Source organism: Poecilia mexicana, unplaced genomic scaffold (genome assembly GCF_051168715.1).
Source record: "Poecilia mexicana isolate PSO_F unplaced genomic scaffold, ASM5116871v1 scaffold_15, whole genome shotgun sequence".
Lineage (NCBI taxonomy): Eukaryota > Metazoa > Chordata > Actinopteri > Cyprinodontiformes > Poeciliidae > Poecilia > Poecilia mexicana.
The window spans coordinates 2,655,417-2,679,507 of record NW_028263384.1 but is presented as its reverse complement, the minus strand read 5'-3'; the positions used below and the strand labels follow the sequence as shown (position 1 = coordinate 2,679,507).

Below are 24,091 nucleotides of genomic sequence, written 5' to 3'. Positions count from 1 at the left end.
TTACCAACTAAATATTTGTAGCTAAACGTTTAACTATATATTCAGTTTGCCAACTATATAAACTGACATTTCTAAATGAGTGGATAACATGATGAAAATAACTTTGAAAAATGAACCCCTATTTTTTCCTCTGTTTCCACAGCCTAAATAACACAAAATATTATCAGTTTTTGACTGCATGTCCTTACAAACAGCAGCTCATTCTTTTTATGCAGCATATGTCCTTAAACTGAATACCCATGGATATTTCACTAAATTCACTCTCTAAATTCATTTTTTTATGAAAGTTTTCCCAGTCAGTTTCCTAACAGATTGTGCTTCTTGTGTGAACCCCTGGGATCAGCGCTGCAGACTGTTAGCTGCTCTGATATGCCCCTGCTGATCTGTGCATTACTGATTTTTCTGAACAGAGACTGAAGTAAATAGTTTGCAGCTGAAAGGAAACATGTTTCATCAAATTTTCATTCTCAAAGGGAGCCGCTTTACCCTGTTTGTGTTGCAAAAACAAAGACCTACTAAAATGGTAATTGTGAATACAATCTCAACGCCTTGTTGCACTTTAGGGGAGGAGAGTGCCAGAGAAACAACTTTTACCTTTGCATTGTTGAAGGACCCAGAGGTGCCATTTGCTAATTGCAATGTTCCATAAACTAAATACTAAAGCTTTGCTGCAGTTCGGATGAAAACGTCCGTCCATCTGAACTGAGCCGTCGTTCCCTGCAGCAGGTTTTAGTCAAATATGGTGACCTATGTCACAGTCCCTCCTATGCAGGTAGAGGTCCTTCTAGTAAATTGGGAGAAAAAAAAATTTCTATTTCCCAAACTCTTCATTTGAAAAACACTTTTGTTTCTGAAGTTCTAGAGGAATCCTCCAACCTTTTTTTTGCACACACATCTCTGCTCCACTTTGCACCTCATTACCCTCTCTTGAGACAGAAGAGGCTTGGCATTTTTATGTGACATCTCGTGTCACACCTCTCAATGCAGCGCACACAGAAGGTGAGAAGTAAAGGTTTCACAGCAAACTTCTCAAAAAGAGTTTTATATTCACTTCACTCCCTGTGCAGGTTTGCTATGTTTTGTCACAAAGGGTTGAAACATTGAAGTTTCTTTTCTTCTGCCAGAGGCAGCTACTGGGGCATGTTTAGTTAGAAACTGACTGGGACTTAAAGTTCTTAACTAAAAAGAACCAATGAGAGTTTAATGAGACGTCTCAGAGTGAGAGGTGAGAATCACAGCAGCTCTGCTTTAATTAAACTCTAGTTCATTTTCCTAGAAAGTCCAGTTTGTCATCAAACCAAAGGGACAAACTCAGGTCTCCTACAAACCGATTCAGTTGAAGTGAACTCTGGTGCAGTTCTAGTGAACGCCAAGTGGACCAGAGACTGTAGAGCAGGGAATTCTGGGTAAACTCAACAAAACAAACTCACTAGTCTGTAGCTAGAGGAAGAAATGGCTAATGGTCTTTAGCCAAAGAAAATAGAGACTCTACAACTGCTAAAATCACAATCCTCATTTATATCATCTGAGATAATATTCTGGGATATTATGTGATACACAAACACAAAGCAATGTGTAGTTACAAGTTGAATATAAAATAATAAACAATTTTCACCTTTTTTTTTTTTTTTTTTTTTTTACAAAAAAAATAATCTCTTGGTATTCTTTTCACTGTAGCTCCAATCAAAGCTACAGTGCAATTGTTTACATATTCATGTTAGAATTCAAGCTCAGAATTAAATATAACTGTGAATTGATTTCTCGAATTGCAATCTGATACACGTACTCACCGACATTCTACATCCAATGTACATCATGTTTATTCACAAAAAACATGAATAAAGAGGAGTATTCTCTTTTCCTTTCAGCAGGATAGGGAGGGGGTAATGGATCTGGGTGTGGGAGAGATTTAAATCTGTTCACCTCACTCTGAGATATTATTTTTTATGTCAACTGGCAGCTAAGCCGCCTGATTTGAAGGCAACTGCAGACTAAAGTGCAAAGTGAAGGCTTTATTAAGGTCACAAAGTAACTTTACACTTCCTCTATTAGTGTAACACATGCTGGCTTATGGAGATACAAAGAGCAGATCGATGAGCAGCGTAGACGGAGCCGCGCTGAGGAATTAACTTTGATATGTGTGATAACTCAGATCACGTCAAGTAGAGAGCTCAGCAGGGCCGCCGCGCTGATAACGGCTCCTAGTGTGAACATATAATGTTATGATTAGCAAAGTAACAGAATACCACTACGACACCTCCACTTTTGGCTTTTATTATACTAGATCAGAAATGATGGGAGCACAACAATAAGTTTAGACAAGCACATTTTGACAGGACGGTAAAAAAAGTATTTAACCCTCCCTTACAATTTTTTTATCAGACTTATCACACAAATGTTAGTATGAGACAAAAGTTATGAAAATAACTACAAGATTAAATTTTCAAATTGACTTCAGTTGTTAAAGGGGAAGTATCCAGCCTTTTCCGCCTTGCTCCTCTAGACTAGCGGCAGCAGCAATTAGCAAACACCAGATTTCATTTGCTGAGTTCCTTACAGGAGCTACTTCTCAATAGTTGGTAAAAACATTATTAAAGGGTTAATAGAGGAGCCATGTTGTGGTGACTTCCTGAAAGCAGAGTTTCAGAAAGAGCAGGAGTTTTTTAAGAGACAGAGGCCCAATTTCAAAGTGTCAAATCAGGAAATGAAATTTCTCTGAAGTCATATTTGGTGAATGTAGCATTTTTATAACAACTGAAGTTAACAAAGTTACTTGATTGTGCTAAAAAAAGGCACTGTATGCCTGGAAAATGCATAATACTGCCCCTTTAAGGGAATAACGCTGCTTAATATTGCTCTACATGAATAAGTTACCTCTCAAAACTAGGGTATTTTCTGATAAAATTAGCTTTAGTAAAACAGGAAATCTATAAGGGTGTAAATACATATTTACAACTTGTGAACAAAAAAAGATTGATTAAATCAGTCTGGAAGTCAGTGTCTCAGTTCCAACGGAGCTGGCATCTGTGGTCCAGTTGAAGCTAAAAAATGGCCTAATTATCTCAGAAAGTTGGACCTTTTTTGAAAGAATTGCCTCCAGGACAGAGTAATCTAACGTCTGTTTATGTTGTCACATTTTCCAGGCTTGTTTCCAGGGACCCGGGGTAGTTACTGAAAATGGCTCCACTTCGCTCCATAACATCGTTTTCTAATTACTTAGCACAAAAACGGAAAAGATTGTGACTATGCTATTAAAAATGTTTAAATATGCTTTTTGGTGTAAAACTATAAGAAAATCCTACATATATGGTGTTATTGTCCTTTACAAAATTGGATAGAGAGCATCTACACATAGATTAAAAAAAAAAAAAGTCTTGTCACAATTCATCTACCAGATATAGATCTGTACTTTGACTGGGCCATTCTACCTCATGAATATACTCTGATGCCACCCATTGGATTGGAGCTCTGTCTTAGTGTTATCCTGCTGGAAGGAGAGGCTAACAGGTTTTCCTCTTGAATTTTTACCGTATTTAGATTCATCCACATCCCTTTTACTGCAATCAGCTTCTTTCTCTCTGTTTGCATACTTACTACTTAAATGTATCCAAACTATGTGAACAAATTCTAATTTAAGTAGAAATTGTTGTTTTAATATCTCACATCCATCAGATACAAACTCAGATATTTAGTGTGCAACTTATCAAAATTAAGCATAACTGAGCATAACTCTGACCACTAGATGGCAGTAATGTGCTTCCAATAAGGTCCTGCGTATGTGTGGAAGACGCACCAACAGGTGTTGGTGACAGACATGCCACATTGGCTTTGAGGTGATTGGAGGCAAATCTGTCACCAAGGAGGAATCATCCCTAAACCGCACTTTTTTGCCATAGATGGCATCTTGGATGCAGGTGAAATGGGGATGGATGGGCCAGGTATCAACAGATTCCCCTCAGTAAGAACACTGAAGACGAGTCGTGGCATGACGACGTGAAATACTCAGCTAGATTCTGCCTCTCACAGCTGAGGTATACTTTCTTTGGAAGTGGAAATCTTGGAAAAACAAAAAACCAAAGCAAACAAAAAAAAAAACCCTGTGATGCACCAAATATCTCCCCCCACCCCCGACTGCGAATCCACAAAGAAAACAGTTACTTTAAATATAGACCTAATGCCAAGTCTACATGTGCTCAATTCAAAAGTTCTGTTTTAATAATTAAAAAAAAAAAATCTTGTACACATGCAAGCCTCCAGCTAATGGACTGGAGTTGGGGAATCTAGCATGTACAACATGGAGTAAGGAACGGGTTGGTTGGTTCTGGTTCCATTAGAGCAGAACAGCAGACAGCCAGAGCAAAGTTGTGTCTGTCTGTGGGAGACCTCTGGAGGTCGACATGAGGTCAGAGAGCCGTTCCTACAGCTGATTAAATATTAAGTTCAATCAGCTCCTCACTCATTGCAACAGCGGGTCATGTGCTCTAGATAATACTTAGCATCAGACTGTGGATACTGTTCCAACTGCTAAAGTAATCGGAATCAAACTGACATTATTTAGAGAAAGTTGGCCTGTTAGCTTGATCGCTAATAGCACCACTGCAAAATTATGCAAAAACACAGCACATATCAGGTTTACACAAGTTGATGCAAATATGTCTGAAGCAGCATCAGAGGCCCAACTGACTCTTCTACGCAGCATGGAAATATTAATGCGGGTCCGTCAGGGAGTAACTCTCCTCTGATTGAGTCAGAAAACTATTTTTTGCCTTTATTCAGTTTCCCCAGAGATTGTGATACAGGCGGATATTTGCGGGGCCTCTCACAGTCTGCTGGAAGTGGAGCACACACTGGCAGTGTATTTTCATCAGATGTAATCAGAATTTTTTCATTCTCAAGCTGTTATTACCCAGCAACTGAACCAACAGTGTTGGACTGAGCCATCGGCATCAACTAGGTCCACTTATAGCATCAGAACACAAGAAAACAAGTTAAATATCAAAGCGGTGTGAATAAAAAATGTTTTCTGGGAAATAAGCACTGTGATTTCCCAGAAAACTGTGCTGGTCCTATTAAATTATAGGACAGTTTGAAAATACAGCATCATCAACTCTTATTGTCAGTTTTCTTCTATCTGTTAACACTATTTGCTTTGAAAAATAAAGGATTGGTGTTTTGATTTACTAGAGTAACATCACTATAGATAGTAGACCAAGATCTTGTGTGATGAGATCTCAAAATGTTACACTTCACAAACAGAATGTTTCTCTTGATCATTTTAGTGTGGGATATTAGTATTCAGTTCTTCCACCATTAGTAGTGACTTTGCTGCCAAGCTGAATCTAAGACATTGTTTATTTGAATTATTTTCCGAAATGGTTAGAAATCCAGGTTTTTAAGGAAGAAATTTGCAAAGTGCAGCATAATTGCCCATAACTCCAACCACTAGATGACGGTAATGTGTTCCCATCATGATCCTTGGTATGTGTAGAAAATGTGTCAACAGGCATTAATGATATACACACATCACCTTGTCCGCACGGTGCAACAGGTGACAACAGTCTATCTTCACACATAATATCATGTATTGCAGGTTATTATTAAACTATTAGGACAGAAGTAGTTTTTGATTCTTGCCTATTCATGGTTTAATACTTACTGGCAGGTTCACTTATTTTTTCTGTGGAATATAACTCTCAATAAAACCTAATCTGTAGAGCATATCTAAAACACTCAAAGGAGACTACAGTTTGGAAGCTGAAATACCGACCAATGCTAACTGTCATGCTATTGGCTAGCATTTGCTCAGCAACCAATCCAAGAGTGCTATTCATTTTTCCATGATGCTGCAGCAGTGGGTGTTAGCTTCTGCGTTAGCGCCATGTTAAGTAACATTTGTTGTTTTGAACTATTAAAATTGGCTGTTCTGAGTGTTTTTAGAGGAAGTCTCACCCCAGCTGTCTGTGGGCGGTTGCAGTTTCTAAGCCCTAAGAACACCGGGGATTCACTACACTGGGTGGGTTTTGTTAAGAAATAAAATATTATTTTACCTTCTTGCTTGTTCTGTATTTTGACCGACCAGGTTCAGATCCACGTCTGCAAAGTTGAGGCCATTTACAACAACAAAAAGACGAGCCAAACAAGACATCGCAGCTCAAATACAATCACACAACGCATCGTATAAAAGACAAAATGATTAACAAACAGTTACCTGACATGTAGAACAAAAAACAGACATCACAGAGCAGGCCGCTTGCCAGCGAGTGCCCGGAGAAAAACATATAGCCTTCTGCTATCTTAGCTCAGGCGGCTAGCTTTTCTTCCTCGGGAGCGTCCCTTCCTCCTTAGCAAATGTAAATCAGGGAAGTGCCTCTAGCGGCCTGGAAGATGATTTACAACCGAACCCATCCTATGTCCTGACACAGGCCATTTTAACTACTTGTGAGAAAGGATCTTTATCTATACATGGAGAGAAACCTTGTATCAAGAAGACATTTATTACCCTCTTTTTGGGAGAGTGTGGGTCACAGAGGGGCTGAGGCCAACAGTTTGACCCTGTAGATATGAATTTGCACACAAACCAGAACTATGGTTCTGGAAATCTACAGACTGAGTTATTTTAATTTAACTGATGGTGTTATGTTTTAAAAGAAATCTTGTACTAATCAGAATATATTGATTGAAGGATGGATCTAAATTTAATTTAAGTTTTAGGCCATAATTAAGCTAATAATTTCAACATTTTCTAGGGTACTTTGCACTCTAGAAACAAACACGCTGTAAACATTATGAGAAAACATGACTGGCTAACTGTTAGCAACCAACAAGCTAGCCTCTTTTGGAGCTTCCTGTTCTTATTAAAGGAGTCTGGACAATTCTACACTGAAAGGACGGTCTTTAAAAAACAATTTTGAGTCAATAAATCCTGTATTCTGTTTGTGAAATTGGAAATATGGCAGGAGCTGCACTGTTGCAGGTGTTGATAGCTTTGTTACCCTTCCAGTCTCAACCATTAGATGACGGTAATGTGTAGGTCCTTAGTTCCTACCGTCCAAGAACATTCATGTTATGTTGACTGGTTTCTAAATGATCCTTAGGTCTGAGTGTGTGCGCGTCTTTTTGTGTACCAGTCAATGTGTAACAGTCGATAATCAAGAACATTATCCACTTTGCTAGTTCATTAGGCAGTTAGCTCAACAGTTTAGAAAAAAGACTTAGCATTTCTGATTACTTTGGAATCTTTGAAAGACTTTTAAGTTGAAATGAAAACCCAAGTCACTAAGATATGAAGAATATCTACATGTGTTTTGTTTTCCCCAAAATGTAAATGTAAGTGTTAACATGATGGATTTTATTGCACATTTTACAGCTTAATTCACTTGTGCCCACAAAGGAGCTCCCAAGTACTTAGTGGAGTGAAAATGTTCCCACTCTGCTATTCATCATGAACATCATCTGTGTTCCCACTTATCCTCACTGTGGACTCTTCTCAGTCCCCTCTGGGAAGACGTTTTGTAGCATCAGGACTGCAGTCAGATTCTAGTATTTATTTCATGCCTCCAGTAATTAAACTCTTGATTTCAAGGCAAAAACTTCCCCTAACTTTCAAAGTGTTTAGTTTTTTAGCCATTCTTCTTTGAGACATTCCTTGTGTTTGCAGACACAGAACAAAGTGGGAAATGTTGAATACTGGTCTAAAAGCAGCATTTAGCTGTGCAGTGGTATTTACACCTCGTTGGTCAGAGGCAGAGGGTGAGGATTGGTTTATTGCTTCACCAGCTGTAGCTGGAAGCATGTTTATGCACATAAAAGGCCCGTTAGCAGGTGTTAAATGATCAGTCATGTTTTATTGTGAAAGGATGCATTTGATTATTAGCCGATCTGTTCATGTTAGCTTTAGCTTCATAACAATGACCAAATGAAAACTGTGTTAAAAGACTTGGTAATTTAGGAAATAACAGAAAATTAACTCACTTTCTGCATTTTTCTTTTTAAGCTAGTGGCAACATTACTAGGACATTTCCAGCTGCAAATATCAAAATAAAAGCACTTCCTGTTACAGTCATCACTGATCTATTTACTTACTACACTTTGTCTCACTAATTTTGTTGTAATTTTTGCTGTACATTAGAAGATGTTCACTATGTAGATGAGAGGAAAGTTTTGGAATGTAGATTTAGAAAATAATTTATTAAACAGACTTCCAAACAGAAAAACTGTGGAGGGTTAAAAGTGACACAGTTAAATAAAGAAATGCATAATCAAGTCATTAATTGAGTGCATCATGAAATAAATAAAAAATTAATTAGAAATAGATAGTATAAACAAACTTAAGTTACATGGGTGGCACAAACATCTCTGGGATAAGGCCAGTGCCACATTTTAAACATCCGGTTGTTCATCAGGTGACTTATGTGATGCAAAAAAAATTGTTTCTATTGCGGTTTTGCAAAATAACCAATTTCAATACAGCCAGAAACCCCATCTTCTCCCAACGTAAAAACTTTTATTTATTTTATTTTTTTTTTCAATTGATGTTTCTATTAAGCATTTTTTTCCCATGTCAAATTGCTCATCAAGGTAAATGCAGCTAATGTCACTTGTCTTGTGGCAGCTGTTTCAGGATTTTGAACCACCTGCATGGAGACAAGAACCAAGTCTTTAGTTTTCTTCAGGCTGTTGGGGAGCCTGAAGGTGAATTTTTACAACTGATTGCAAACCACGATTGTGAAAAAAAAAAAAAAATCAAACACAAATGTCTTTGGATTTTTTGCTCCATATGTCCATGTTTACTTTTGGACTTATGGTGAATCACTTTCTTTCACTTTTTCTTTTCTCCCTTTAGTTTGTCATCAAACGGAAATTTAAGTGAGCCAAGGATCAAACCTCCATTGACAGCTCTTTCTGAACTTTTCTTTCCCACACGATTCCCCCCCATCATCTTTTAACAATAGGACTAAGGAACGATAAACCACTGCGAGGTTAAGAGTTGGGTCTCTGTAGAAAAGAAAGATGAGTCTCTTACATAACTGAGACCATGAAAGACAAATGTGTGAGGGGTGAAATCAAAGGAAAGGAAGACTTCAAGACCAATCAAATATGATGAAAATGAGTTAGAAGAGGTGGCTTCTCTTGTCTGCGCTCTAAAAGTAGGTGAACATGTTTGTGTGCCTGGAATGCATCGGCGGCGCCGTCAGCATGTCCGGTGGGTTCACACGTCTGAACAGGTGTCACCGAATGGAGGCGAGAGGGAGAGAGACCGCCTGTAAATTAGGAGCGTGATCGAGAAAACGAGAGTCAAGGTCAGAGAGTAATTAGGCTTTTTTCCATCAAACCAGGGAAACTGTCAGGCCTTAGGGATGAAAAGTGATTATATGGGAGTATGAGAGTAATTGAATTCCGTTGCAGAGCCAAGAGAGAGGATTGGAGGGCAAGAAGAGAGAGAAAAAGAAGCGTGAACATAATATCAGCATTAGCTAGCAGTTGTCCTCCCATTATTTAGAACTCAGACTTCAACCAACGCGTCTTGGCAGCGTTACTCAGCCATTTTGTTCATCAACGCTCATTACTGAGTGACAGAATTATATTTTCTTCTTGATGCGCTGCATCAGCTGCATGCAAATGCAGACGGACAGATGTGTGCGCCGTTTGTTTTTTGCTGATATGTTTTGCTTGGCGCGTTTAACGATGATAGAAGTGACACAGAGTGAAGATGTATCAACACAAATCAGTCATGTTTTGTCACAGAAACAAGATCAAGAACCAACAAATGGGCAAATAGAGGTTGTATTTCAGGAAAATACCCTGCAAGGTTTGCATTGCAAGTAATCCTGGATGTCTTTCAGAACTGCATTTTAAAAAGGAGGGGGGAAACATCTGTTTTCCGTCAGCATGTTGCTTTGTTTGTGTACAAGATCACCAAGATGTTGTGCTTTTATTAAGAAAGTGTCATTTCTTGTATTACACATTAGTTCACAGCTGTGGATAATAAGGGGTGCCACCATTTAAAAAAAACTCCATCCAAACTGATTAACCCACCAGTGGAAACCAGATTTAATAATATGCAAACTTTGAAAAAACAAAAAGGGTCATTAAAATGTGAAGTGGTAATTTCTCATGGAGTTTCTTTGCTATTAAATAATTGGCCTATTTTGAGATGTTTGGTAATTGTACAATGTCCTCAGTAATGGGATGGTCAAATTTATAACAGCAGCAAACTCGTGTGACTGTAATTCAGAAAATTTATGATCGGCTCAGCAGCACAGGAGATGGAGAACTGCACAGGCAAAGCTTACAGCTTAAAACATCCTGTCTTTAAAAAAGATAGAGGTTAAGATAAAGATTGTATAATATGTGAATTGTGTAATACTATTTATATTTTCCTGCTCCTTTCAGCAAATTAGTTTTGTTTTATTTAAAAGAAAGGAAAGATTCAGACATTCCCATAAAACACTTCATTTTCTAACTACAGTTTTCAACTTCATTCCAGATATCTGGCCTTTTGGGGCCACAACTTTCATGTGTTTGTTATTGTGCTTGGAAAATTATCACATAAATCCACTGAGTCCTACACACAATTTCAGATATGAGTTTAATCATGCTCTTAAGGTATCATGCCCATACCTTATGGTTAGCCTTATAATTTGCTACAGTAATCAGAAATATGAAGGATATGAAATGGTGCTGTCTTACACAAAGCACTTCATCCCAATTATGAGTTTTACATTTTATTTCAAGGTTTTCTAATCTACTCAGTCTACTGTTATGAAATATAATTTATGAGTTCAGTAAATAAGTCACAGAGTTATTTTTGATCATTTTATGAGTCAAGTGGCCAAAACAGGATGGCAAAATGACACATAAGGTTACATCACCAGTCATTAGTTGTTAGCTAATAGCAAGAATGGAGCAGGCCATGCAAATACGTCTTAAAGCACTGAAACTGAACCTTTTGGCCTTTGTGTGTGGAAAAAGTCAATTTTGCTTCATCCTTGTTAAAAGCAATAATCATTTAAAGTGCTACAGAAGGCTAAATTTAAAAGGGTGCGGGTTGGAGTCGTCGTCCATTGCTTTAAGAATGGGAAGTCGAGGGTTGTTCAAGATACAGCTCCCCTTGTGGTGACTGACAGGTATCACCTTTTAAAGAGACCCCAAACCTTCATAAAAGCCACAGAAACAGTTTAGCAAAACAACAGTTTTAGAGAAAAGAAACATAACCCAGCTGAAATCAAATGTCCACTTTTTTTCAGACTTGACAGCTTTAGCTCAGCAGATTTCCTCTACAGGAATTTAGGATGCTGCTAATTCAGATCTTAATTTGTATGCTAGCTTACAAAAAAGTTATGACTATAAAGTTGGAGAAATGAAGATTATGTTCAACACAAAGTCCTGTCATAGATTTTAAAAGTGTTATTTAATGTGTTCATCTTCTAAAATGTTAGTTTATACTGAGATTAATAATATGGACTTCACAGTGTTCTGCTGTATCGTCAGGTGGGATGTTACTTTTCTGTGACAGCTGAGCTCATTCTTTGTTGTTATTATGAAAAATAAACTATTTGTGAATAAACTTTCATTGCTCAATGAGTGCCTTTGACTGCTCAGATAATAACCCAAATGACTCAAGTTAACACATAAGCTTCAGTTTCAGCCATCCTACATGGTGACTGTTGGAAATAACACAAAGCTGCATTTTCTTCAAATGGGAAAGGAAAGCTGGTCAGAGTTCAGAAAAAATACTGGACTAAATTCACTAAAGACAGACAAATTACGTTTACCTTTATTGCAGCCATGCAACTTATAAAACACATTTTCTGGAATAATATTTTTTGTAGTTTGTTAGAGGTGCATATTTTAAACAGCCAAATGTCAGCGACAGTGGATTTATGAGGCTACAGCTTTTATAGGCCACTTAATATCAGCTCAGACCACTGACTTTTTAAATGTGTAAATAAGACATTGATCCCTCCTCACAGTGAACTTCTTAAATAAATATGACTTCTGAATAAATAATAAGTTGAAATAGGCTTAGGAGGAAGACAGACAGAGCGGTGAATAGAGATCACAGTAGGAAACTACGAGGAGCAAAAAGAGGAAGGAAAATATTACACAATAGACTAAGAACAAGTTCCCTTTATTATACTGTAATTTCCCTTGAAGCACACTGAAGAGAGTTTTTATTTTCACAATGAAGATTTACTTTACTGACTCTAAAAGTAGCAACATTCCATTCAGTCTATGGAAATCATTGCTGTTTTTTTTCCCCTCCATATTTCCAGCCGTTCCATCTATCTGCCTTGTACTTTGTAAGGAACTGAAGCTGATTATATGAGCATAATTGAATCTGATATGCAAGGCATCCGTTTCTGGTGCAGCGCAGCGATCGATAGAGTTCAGGCTAATTTAATATGCACTTTATCAACCTGCTCATGAAACACTTGATCTTTGTCTGTTATGCCCTCTCTGTCGCTGTCTTTATGTTTGGCCGAGTCCTGAGTGTCTGTGAGTGTCTATGTGCCGGTGTTTATCCTTTTTGTCCTCACATCAATATATTTTAGATGATATTTCCTCGGTTAAAAAAGAAAAAAAGTAATTAAGTTAGACTGACTCAATCTGTTTCCCTTCATCCTGCTTTTAAATTCAAATCTTCTTTTATTGGCACCCTGGGAACAAGACATCATCTGCATCTTATCAGTGCAGTATTTCATGTGTCGCCTTGGTGTCACAGTATCTTTCTCAGTCAACCAAACCCTCTAAACTCGCTATATTAGGTTTATTTCCGCTTCACTAACAAATTTGATAAATCATTTTTATTTGTTATTCTGCCACGGATCTTCTCCACTTCCACTTGTTATGCACAAACTTATCTCGGATCATTTAAAATCTAATTATTCTCACTCTCAGACAGCATGCAGTGTATTGACACAGAAAGAAAGTCAAATGTTTTGTGTTTGTGTTCTCTTCCTGGTTGTAGAACCATCACTTTTATTGTTTTATTTATTTATTTTTCCACATTAAGAGCGGCTATAATTACAACACATAATCATTAAGATTGATTTGTTTTGCATATCCGGTCTTTCATGTATTTTGACATGAGTTTCTTTAGGTAACAGCAAGTACAAAGTCTTAGTTAAAACCCAAAGATCTTCACCAATAGTTCAGTAAAACATTGTCATCATTATTTGCGTTAGGAGAATTTGCCAAATCCTTGGAAAGCATTTGCCCGACCTACTGCATGTGTATTTAAATATAAGAATATGAATAACAATAATAGATCATTATAATCAGACCACATTGAGTTTCATCCCCAGATGGTCAGTTCATCCTAGAAAAATAATAAATGAGATACTTTGATGCTCTTCAGAAGTAAATCATCTGTTATTGTTTTGTTCAGAAGTCATTTTAGCTTTCTGCTCTCACAGCCATCTGGCCAATCATCAAAACTACGAGTTCACTGATCACTGGTTTGGTTTTACCTCTAGTACCTTTATAAACAAAGGAAAATGAACAAAATGTGTCTTTGGGACACAATGTTAGTACAAGGTTATCCAAAGATACAATCTAACCTCGGCTCATGTCATATTTAATCTTAAATCAGATATGATGTAATGGTTGACATGAAAGGAAGGTTGCTTAGCAATGACAGAAACAAGATAAAATAAGTAAAAATAAAATAAAAAGGTCAATTTGTTTAAACGTCTAGAAAGGCTTGATGACCATTTCTGTAATTTTCACCAACTTTTGAAGACATTTGTGAATGGAATTTATAACCTTCATCACCACAGAAATGTACAAAGTTCACCCATCCAGCTGGGAATAAATTTGCACTCACTCATGATAGATGCAAAAAACTTGGTGAGTTAGCTAACAAGGTTATGTTAGCAGTGAGAAAATAGAAAATACAAGATGAAATAGTCCTGTCGAGACAAAATTGAAGACATGTGATTAACACATTTAAACTTTCTATTTAAAACCAGTTTATTACATTTTAAGGATGCATGGATTCCCTGATTACAATAGTTCTGCTTAATCTAAGCAGAATACAGACTTCAGACTTTGTAGAAAGCAGAGCACCAGCAGTAATGCAGGCTGTGATAGATGTCCAGTGTGACACTAACATAAGCACTGACCTCTCTGATCAGCCCCACCTCCCCAGCCTGCCAGCATCGCCAAACCCATCGCTTTGAGCCCCACACACAGAACTTCAGATAGCTTGTGAGAGATCAATAAATCAAATTTCAGCTGATGTACCTGACATTGGCTGAGATGAAAGCAGAGCCAGGGTTCATGGACATGTCCTGGCCCTGGGGAGAGCATCGAGAAGCAAGAGGGGGGATGGAGGGGGGACGGAGGGGTCCACCTTAGCCTAATAAGCCAATTAACAGGATATAATTAGCGCCAAAATCCTTCAGCTCAGTCCCAGACGATGTTTCATCCCATTACTATTGACTTTCATGGCAGATTGGTTCAGGCCAATCTCAGATCAGCTTGAGTAGCCATAGCACAGCTGTGTTTGACACTTCTTAAATCAAGGTCACATCTCTTATTGGAAACTGGAGCTAAATCCTCTGCTTAACATGAGCTCAAGACTAGACATGGCTCTAAATTCAGCTTAAACTATACATGGAAGAGAAGGTTTCCTCATTCTTAAGTCCCCTATGTTAACATTTAGAGCTTTTTCTATAATTTGTGAAAGTGTTGCCTAAACAATCTCTTTCCAGCACATACTTTCATTAGGGCTGTTCCTGATCTGAGCCCATCAGTGTTATGCCGACTCACTATTAACAACTAATAGTTCTGCTTCAGCAAAAATGAATTGATTCATGCTCAGGTTTAACATAAAAACATTGAACTAAGTTAAACCTGTTTCATTCGTCATTTTCTTTGGAAAAAAAATATTTAAAAATGTAGGTTGTTGTCATTTCTGATTGTAGCACCGAACAGCATTTGTAACCTAAACCACCTCATGTGCAGCTCTTTTTAGTGTTTGTGGTCAGTGTTCACATGAACTGCATTTTGTTCACATAATTTTTCTGCTTGTATCATCAGAGTGAAATAAGTCTTGTATTTTGACAGAAAAGCAGACCATAGACTCTTTAGACTTTTAAAGATACTACACAGCTGGGGTTCCTCTTTAGTAAAAATTTGACATCTGTAAAAGTAATTAACTCTCGCATGATGTGTTGTCACTTTCTTTTGTCACTATTATACTTTTGTTATGTTTTATTTATTGTGGTGAAAATTAATATTTTTTTTAAGATTTTGAAATTAATTGGATTTTATTTTCTAAAACTTACAAAAATGTTAAAAGCATAGAACTGACAGCATATTGATTTGATTTATTTATTTCAAACATGTTTTTAAAAATAAGAAGACAGAGAAAACATGTGCAAACATTACAAGAACAAAATAATTTGTTCACCACTATTCTGTTTGAAAAGGAGCAAGAAGAAATGAACAAATATTTAATCCTAACTCTCATCTTCATTTTAATGAAATAAATTACTTACTGACTCAAAAATGATTAAAAATGTGTAATTAAAGCTTTGTTGTAATATTCATGAGCCACTTCAATATACTGTTCTTAAGAGCCAACAAAAATGTATATTACATAGACAAAACGATTAGAAAGAAGAGAGCAATGTCTGGATTGTCATTGATGTGTTTTTTATTTATTTTTTTACTTTGAAGCAACATAGTTTTTAAGTATGTGCATATTGGTAATATTACCTTTAAAACCAGTAATGAAAGCCAGTTTGTGCATAGGCTGTGTGTTGGGGAGGTAGATTGGACACACCAAATCTCCACACCACAAAATGAACTAAACATTTTATTTATTTATTTTTTACCTCTGTTGAGCTAAATATGTTTTTTTTTCCTAGATCACAACAGTCACAGAAACTGAAATATGAAATCTAAATTGAGTCAAAAGCAAGAAATTGAAGGAATATATACCCAAATGTAGCTTTGGACTTTAGATTCAAGTAATTGCCCCACTCATTCAAAAGTGTCGCACATTCAATTTATTTCTCTCAGCCTTTTTCTGTATTTTCTTGCTCAGCACAGATAAGATATGCAGTGTGTTAAGCTTGGTCTGACGATTCATGTGTTTTACTGGCTACAAATTTGGCTATTTGTTGGGCCATATTTTCTGTTATGTTACATTGATCCTCCAATCAACTTTAGAGTTCAGTGAAATTGTCCGTTTATGTGACAGTGAATGTTGCAATGGGTCATGCATCATAACTCCTAATAGGAAGCACATTAGACCACCTCATCTCTATTGTGCCGTCTTCTTGCTTTTTTGAATTGCATCCCCCAGATTTAGCGCAGAGCTCTACCTCGCCAAAATTTCAACATAAAGGGGAGGGGTGAGGGATTGACATGCAGCCTTGGGCTGAGGGGTGCTGATGATGTCACTGCCAGGAAGCAGAACATTCAGGGTGGAGAGGCTTGATAATGGTTTGGAAAGATTTGTAAAATTGTTCTGGGAGGGGATTCAGTTGAGATGTATTTATGTAAAGAAGATGCAAATTACCTCTGAATATTCATAAGAGTTAACTGATGAGACTCTGACTGCAGATGATGTGTGTGAAATGCCATCTTAGACACATTTGACCTCCGAAGAGCTCTGGCATCATAACCAGCCTGCAAGGAAATTAAATGACAGTGCTTTGCTTGCAGAAGGGCTGTGGCTGGATGTTCAGGGACATCCAACCAATATCTGGAGATTTGCAGAAGTATTTTGCAATTATTGCTGTCATATTGCAAAATAAATAAATATGTATTATTTAGTATGGATGATGTTTATATATACACCCAACAAAATCTTAGACAACAAAAAGTATGTATCCATATCAAGAGGTCAGCAGTGGCAATTAGCATGACAGGTACTACACAAGGCGTACATGAAGACATTTACGCCTTAAAGGGGCAGTGCCATGTAAAATCAACTTTACATCATGTTATAATGTTATTCCCTCATCAAAAGCATACCAGGAATGTTGCCTTGATTACTTCCTGAATGTTTGATAAATACTTTAATCTCCATGGCAACCATTCAGCTGGGCAAAATGCCCAGGTGGACCTAGCCCCGCCTTCGAGGACAAAGCTCCTCCTCAGACCTGCAGGTTCCAAGCTTCAGCCTCAGAACCACTCTCATCCACAACTCCTTCAGACTAGCCCAGAATAGGAGCTGTCAGTAGCTGGTAACAACTCTGATAAAGAGTTAATAGAAGAGCCATGTGGTGATGACTTCCTGAAGACAGAATTTCAGAAAGAGCAGGAGTTTCTTAAAGAGACAGAGGCCCGATTTTAAGGTTTTAAATTACAAAATCAAATTTCTTTATGATATTGAAATGATACACATAAAAGTAGACAAAAAATATACTCATTATTACATAAGTCACAAAATACTTAAAATATCAAGTATTTACCCATCTATCAATGATGTTTTATAAAATGCACATTATATTTTTACATTTAAATATAGCGATATGCCCAAATCCAGTAAACTATAACATTAAATTCTTTGACATATTTTAAAAGTTTGCTGCAGGTACTACACAATATTACTCATGGAATCTAAAGAAAATTTGATAGAAAAAAAATATATTGGTAAAAAATGTTTGTGCAGGGAACGTTTTCTTCCTCAACAATAAGTTTGGTTGGAAAAAAAACCCAAGAAAACCTAATGTAATGCACCTTGTTTCCTCTGTTTAAATATTCATTTTCTTTTAAGGGAAAAAAAGATTTTTCTTTCTCTTGTCTGACCAGAGTTTGTTCCCTGCTTTGAATTATTTAGCTAAAAATGTCTGAAAGGAAGGAAAAAAAGAGGATGAGAAACATGTCAGATGGAGGTTAGAGACGGAAGTCAGGAAGTGAAACGCTACAAGTGTGACCCGGGTGTTCACGTCCTTCATCCTCTCACTGGAACTTTGAAACGCTGGACAACTGGAGGACAGCAGGAAGTGCCACCAGGTCTTCTGTAGGTGCAGAGACCAGCAGAGACCCATGCATGACAATTATCCTCAACCCGCAGTCTGCCTGATGCAGCTTACTCTGACAAACAAAAAGGCTCATAATGTAATAATTGATGGTAGGCTTCTAACCCAGTGTTTTTCAACCACTGTTCCGCGGCACACTAGTGTGCCGTGAGTGATCGTCAGGTGTGCCGTGGAAATTATTCAATTTCACCTATGGTACCGTATTTTCCGGACTATAAGCTGCTACTTTTTTCCTAAATTTTGAACCATGCGGATTGTAGCCCGGTGTGGGCTACAATCCTTCTCAAGCCTGGCTACTATAAAAACTAAAAACAGAGAGAGACTGAGAGCTGTTGAGGAAGAGCTTTGTCTTTCTTTAATTTCTGCCAGGAAATCAGCTGTTTTCATCCAAATATGCACAGGTTTCACACTAGATGGGTAAAATATGCAGATATTGACATTTTGTACATGCAAATCTTCATATTGTAACAGTGAAATCTTTCCCAAATATTATTGCTTCTTTCAGAATAAGAATTATTTTCTGTATTCCGGCTATAAGAATGCTTGTGGATTAGTTTGTAAAACACTGAAGTTTTCTACAACTTCTTTAAATTTAAGACCACAGTGTTGTGGCCCTGTTCAGGTGTATTTTTGAAGTGGACATGTTACGTGCAATTTGAAATAAGAAATATAAAATGTGATAAAAATACATTTTTGTGTTTATTTGATTCCTATTCAAGACACTTTGATAAGAATGACTATATATATAATATAGGCGGCTACAGAGTATCTTTGTTTACATTTTTGGTTGTGGTGTGCCTCGAGATTTTTTCAATTAAAACAGTGTACCTTGGCTCAAAAAAGGTTGAAAAACACTGGTCTAACCCACATGCAGAATCAGGCCCAGAGACTAATGGGCCTGATTCTGCCCATTAGTCTCCGGGCTAAAAACTAAAAAACAGATAGTTTTTTCTACTAACTGTTTATTAGTAGAAAAAACTATCACAAATGTCTTGCAGGTGATCCATAGGAATAGGTCCGAGTTTCGCCTGGAAGCAGAGAGACAGGTCAATGATTTTGCCAGAGGTGGACAAAAAGTTTGATGGGTTAACGGGAGTAATCAGCTTACATCTTCTTGGAAGGCTGTCCAATGGGGGGGAAAGGAACAGGGTGGACCAATTAGGAGTTCCAAGGTGAGTGTCTCATGGGGGGGAACAAACAGTGGACTGGAGCAGCCGGTGAGGTTCTGAGCTGCAGGCGAATTCGCCAATAGGAGTCGGCTAATACCTGGAAATGAAAGACAGGGAACGAGTGAGGAAGGCAGACAACAGGCAGAGGTTTTCTCAAGAAGGACACAATTATACTAGCGTTTCTCAGGAGAAGGCTTAGCGAGCTAGAGACTACCGTGAAGGAATAATCATCCAGCGGAGAGGAGAGGTCTGGTAGCTCCTTAAATCCTCTCTTTGCTGATGATCCAATGAGCTTCAGGCGTGCAGCTCCACTCCAGGCCACTCCCCAACGGGGAGCCAAAGGGGAGAGACACTTTGCTTTAAAGAAAAACCCAGAACCTGACACATAGGGCAATGTCCGTCTGGTGATTTAAGAGTTTAACATCATTCTGGTGCCAAGTTTGACAGGGAAGGTATAATCAGTGCGTATATATTGTCCTTCTGAATTCACAAAACAGAAATGAGAGGTTAAGAGTTTATATTGAGGACAGATATTTTCAAATGGGTGTGAGTTAACTGTGTGAATAAAATACACACTGTTACATTTGTTTTCATTTCCAAAATTCAGAATAAAGGGAACAAAAGAAAACGTAAAAATAAAACAGCAAAGGAACCTGCCAATAGTTGCCAAAAGTGAAGACACACAAAGGAAAACGAAAACAAAATAGTGACAGAAATGCATAGGACTCAGAATTATCTTCATGAGGTCAAGATTTATATGGAGATTTATCCTATAAGGAAGCAATAATTTGTTGATTTAACAAATTGGAACAACATAGAGGTAACTGAAGCTTGAATGACTAATTGAAGTGACCAACTAATAGTAACAATGGGCTGGTCAGGAAAAACTCTCTTACCTTTAACACATGGCTGCATATTGTGTATTCTGGCTGCTGTCTCCTTATGGAGAAACATCCAACCCATACATGGACATCAGACTTAGCCACACTCACATAATGCCACAATGCCAGAGACACACAATGTTCACTGTTAAGCCTTTCTGTTTTTCCTCAGTGTTAAAACGGACTTAATGCATAGAATAATGGCATCCTGGTGTCTGAGACAGGACTAATCCAGTTTCATGCCACGGCACTCTGATGTTTCCAGCCTAGTTCATTGTCCCCGCCTCATTAATGAACAAAAACATCAATTAATCTCCTTATTAATGATCCATGGACTCTATTTGCTAATTCCTTCCTCCCTACAAAATACTTACAGTGTCACAGATTAAGATATACTGTATACAATATGTACTCGACATCTTTGTGTCCTTGAAATGTGTACATGTACCCACATTTATGACCTTTATAGTGTTGTGCATCGTATAGATGTTTGTTGGTCACTATGTTATGTTAGGTATCTACATTGATTATACAGATTAATATGAACTGTACAGTATTTCTCCTACAAAACATTGCCCCATTGAGTAAGCACTTGACGGAGTTTGGCTACATCGAGGCTCAACGCAGGAAATAGGACATCCGTAGCGGCCAGATAGCAGCGCACAACTACCAACACTCACCCGGATTAGTATCACGGTCAGAAAGCTAAACAAATAACCTGAAAAATAATTTAAGACTTCGAGCTAGTGGTGTAATGCCCCTTTCCCACCGGCTCTACTTCAACAACCCGGCTCGGCTCGGCTCTGTTTCGGAGTGACCGCGTTTCCACCGGCCCACTTGGCTCTGTTGCAGGGTACCGCCTCCTGGTGGCGGGGGGGTGTAGCGCCCCGCCTCCAGGAGCTACGTGCTGTGCTTCGTTACATGCGACCTAACGCGAGTTGATATTTTTCTGATACAAAAGAAGAAGAGAGAGCTGAGCTATTTTTTTATAGCCTGATTGCGATTTTTCTGAGACTTCAAGAAAATGTGACAGTGGGAGGAAAGCTGCGATGTGGTGAGGAGGAGCTGATCTCCGCCTTGCAGTGGCAGGAAAGCAGGTGGCTCAGACGGTTCAGGTGAGCTAACGATGATTTTTGTATTAAACTACGATAAAACTTGTAATAGTGCCGAATATACATGAGCTAATGTCAGTCAGGGTGTTGCAAATAACTTACAAATATCAGAATTAATTCATAATATATTTCAATGTGTTTTCATGTTGGTAAACTGCCGCCGCAGACCACCGTGGTTCTTCTGCAGCCTTTGGGTTGTAGGATCTCATCAGTGTCTTCCTGACTGCTGGTCGGTGTTTACCTTCAGGATGTCCAGAGACCTTCACCTTTCTGGAGCAGGAATCACATGAGCTCAATATGCTGATGAAACATTTCTGATAAAAAAATGTGTCTGTTGTTTTTAACTTCTCAATACGTTTAATTATGATTCACCTGATGTCCAAAGTATACTGAGAACAAATAAAACCACATTCCTTCCAATCTGACTGGTTCTAGTTCCATGTTTTCACATTTTGGACACTAAGAATTTAAAGTTTAAACTCAGTCTTATTTATCACTAATTAAGGTTACAGGTTTTGGACACATTTTCTCCCTTTCTTACATTGAAGATTCTGCAGGAAGACAGATAAACAGTGAGTGGATAGAATGATGATGTATAAACTAGAAACTAACATGATTTGTATTTAGGGTTCTTGTTAATAGAAACCCTGATAATAATGTCAAAATGTTTGGTTTGCTGAATAACGTATTCCGTTTCGGATGGCTTCATTGGTAATCTACAATGTTAAGTTCAATGAAATATTTATGTAATATAATGTTATTTTCACTCTGGCTAAAGCTCCTCACATTTTGGGAGGATTGTATTAGGAGTTTGATGCCATATAAACTACAGTATATATAATAATGTGTGGAGTGAGCAGAAATAGAGACTTTGTTCACTGAGACACAACAACTTTTATTTTTCTGTTTGTCTCAATTCTCCATGGAGCTCTGCCATATCTGCTGGTAGCTGCTTCCTCCTGAAGGAGATCCTGTTCTGATGGTTCTCCTCATCGTTCTCCATCATGTCAGCCATGTTGCTCTTCTTCTGCTCCCTGGGAAAAGTAATTAGATGTTATAGCTTATAGCACATAAATGTAGATAAATAACAGTTACTAATGTGGAAGTTACATACACATAAGGAATTATTTAAAACAGACATGTTACTTTATATATACATGCAAACACTTTTTTTCCTCATCCAACCATACAGAATTATAAATAACTGGAATAGTGTAAATTAAAGACAAAATGTAATTACTTGTAAGTTTTAGACCTATGCATGCATACAGCCATGGATAAAATACCACTATCGTTTTCTTCAGGTTTATTGTTCATTCTACAATTACTAATTCATAATTTGATAAGAGAACTGATATCTAGCCATTTTACAATAGGATGTCACATAATATGTTTTATTATCTCGCAACAGGGGAAACTCAGATGCAACAGCAAAATGAGAGACAATCGAAGCACGTAGATTCACGCAAAGATAAGAAACAAGCGAAGGTAAAATGCTGTACAATATTGAGTTATTTATAACTGTAATGTGCAACCGAGTGTCTTCAGAAAATGCGCATGTTGTGTTTGAGCAATAAAAATACAGCAGACTTTGTGTTTTAAATGTCTTCCATGATTGTATGTATGCAACCTTAAATGTAGTAAAACCAGACAGATATATCTACAAACTGCTCACCTGGCTGGAGAGCAGCAGCGGCGTCAGCTGCGTCTGCGTCGGTGTTCACCGTGGGGCTCCGTCGCTCCGAAGAGGCTAACGAGGCTGTACATTCGCTCCACTACTGACAAAAACGACTCATTCCTCACGGCTCCATCGAGATGCCGCTGAATACTGAAATCCAAACAAAGAAAAAAGCCGGCATCTTTTTTTAGTTAACGGCTTGTTTGTATCTTCCATCACTTCCGTGTTGCAGCGAGTTTCAAACGTCGCGCCTTCATTTTTCTTCTCTCTCCGCTGCTCCGTCTTGTCCACGCTCTCAGCCAATCAGTGAACAGCAGCGAAGCTTGCGTCATCTACCAAACCAGGGCCGGCCAGACTGGCCCTGCTCTGAAGCAGGACCCTAAAAAGCAGGGCCAGCCCCGTTGAAAAGGGCTGGTGGAAACGCATTTGAAGCGAGCCGAGCCGGCCGAGTAGAGCCGGTGGAAAAGGGGCATAAGACGCTGGTTCTGTTCTCGTTGTTGAACCGATGCGCTGCTCAGGGGCAATGGCGCAACTGCACATTATTCAGGTGGATGCGAAAACATAAATCGCCGTCCCCCCCTCCCCCCTCCTCGAAGGAAGGAACGAAGGAGCGCGCTGAAGTGTATGGGAAAACATAATCGGCACCCTCCAGACAGGGTTTTGGCACCCCCTCTGGTGCTGCGCCCCTATGCGTTGCAATCACTGCATACCCACTTTTTGCCACTGCTCAGGGGTCAAAGTAAGTGGGTATGGTCGGGTACTGCGTACCCCTAAAAGATTTAGCGGGGGTACGCATAGGGTTGCCACCTGCCCTGTAAAATACGGAGTCGTCCCGTATTTGACTGTTAAATGTTGCGTTCCGTATTGAACCGATACGGGACGTGATTTGTTTCATATTTCTATAATGTCTGATAGACATGCCTATCACACACATATTATAACAATAATGACCAAAATAAAACACAGGAAATATTAAAATCAACAAAATTATGGTGGTGGGCGCTAAAGGACCCCAGAACGCTACGGACCGACACTGTTGTCACGGTTGCCTAGAGACGGACACTACGCAGCCGTGGCGAGGTCCTTGACCAGATACTCAACCGTCCTTAGAAGCAAAACCTCTCGTGAAGATACATACGTGAATGGGAATAATGTTTGTGAGGATGAATAAAGACAATTTTTTTAAAAATGTGTCCATCGTGACGCAGTGTGATACCAGACAGAATGGATCAGGAGAGGAACTACAGAC

At 38.3% G+C, this 24,091-nt stretch overlaps 1 long non-coding RNA gene across 2 annotated transcripts in view; it reads right to left on the bottom strand.

Moving 5' to 3' along the window:
- The window catches only part of LOC106913453 (uncharacterized), a 131,196-nt gene extending 108,214 nt beyond the window's left edge, over window positions 1–22,982 (bottom strand). The window contains exons 1-2 of one of the 2 annotated variants that reach the window (XR_015765445.1): window positions 22,840–22,982; window positions 22,044–22,198 (exon numbers count right to left, since the gene is read on the bottom strand). This is a non-coding gene — a long non-coding RNA (uncharacterized LOC106913453). Of the gene's footprint in view, window positions 1–22,034; window positions 22,199–22,839 lie in introns of those variants that run through there. The other variant, XR_015765444.1, reaches the window with a different exon arrangement.
- Window positions 22,983–24,091: the final 1,109 nt, after the last annotated feature.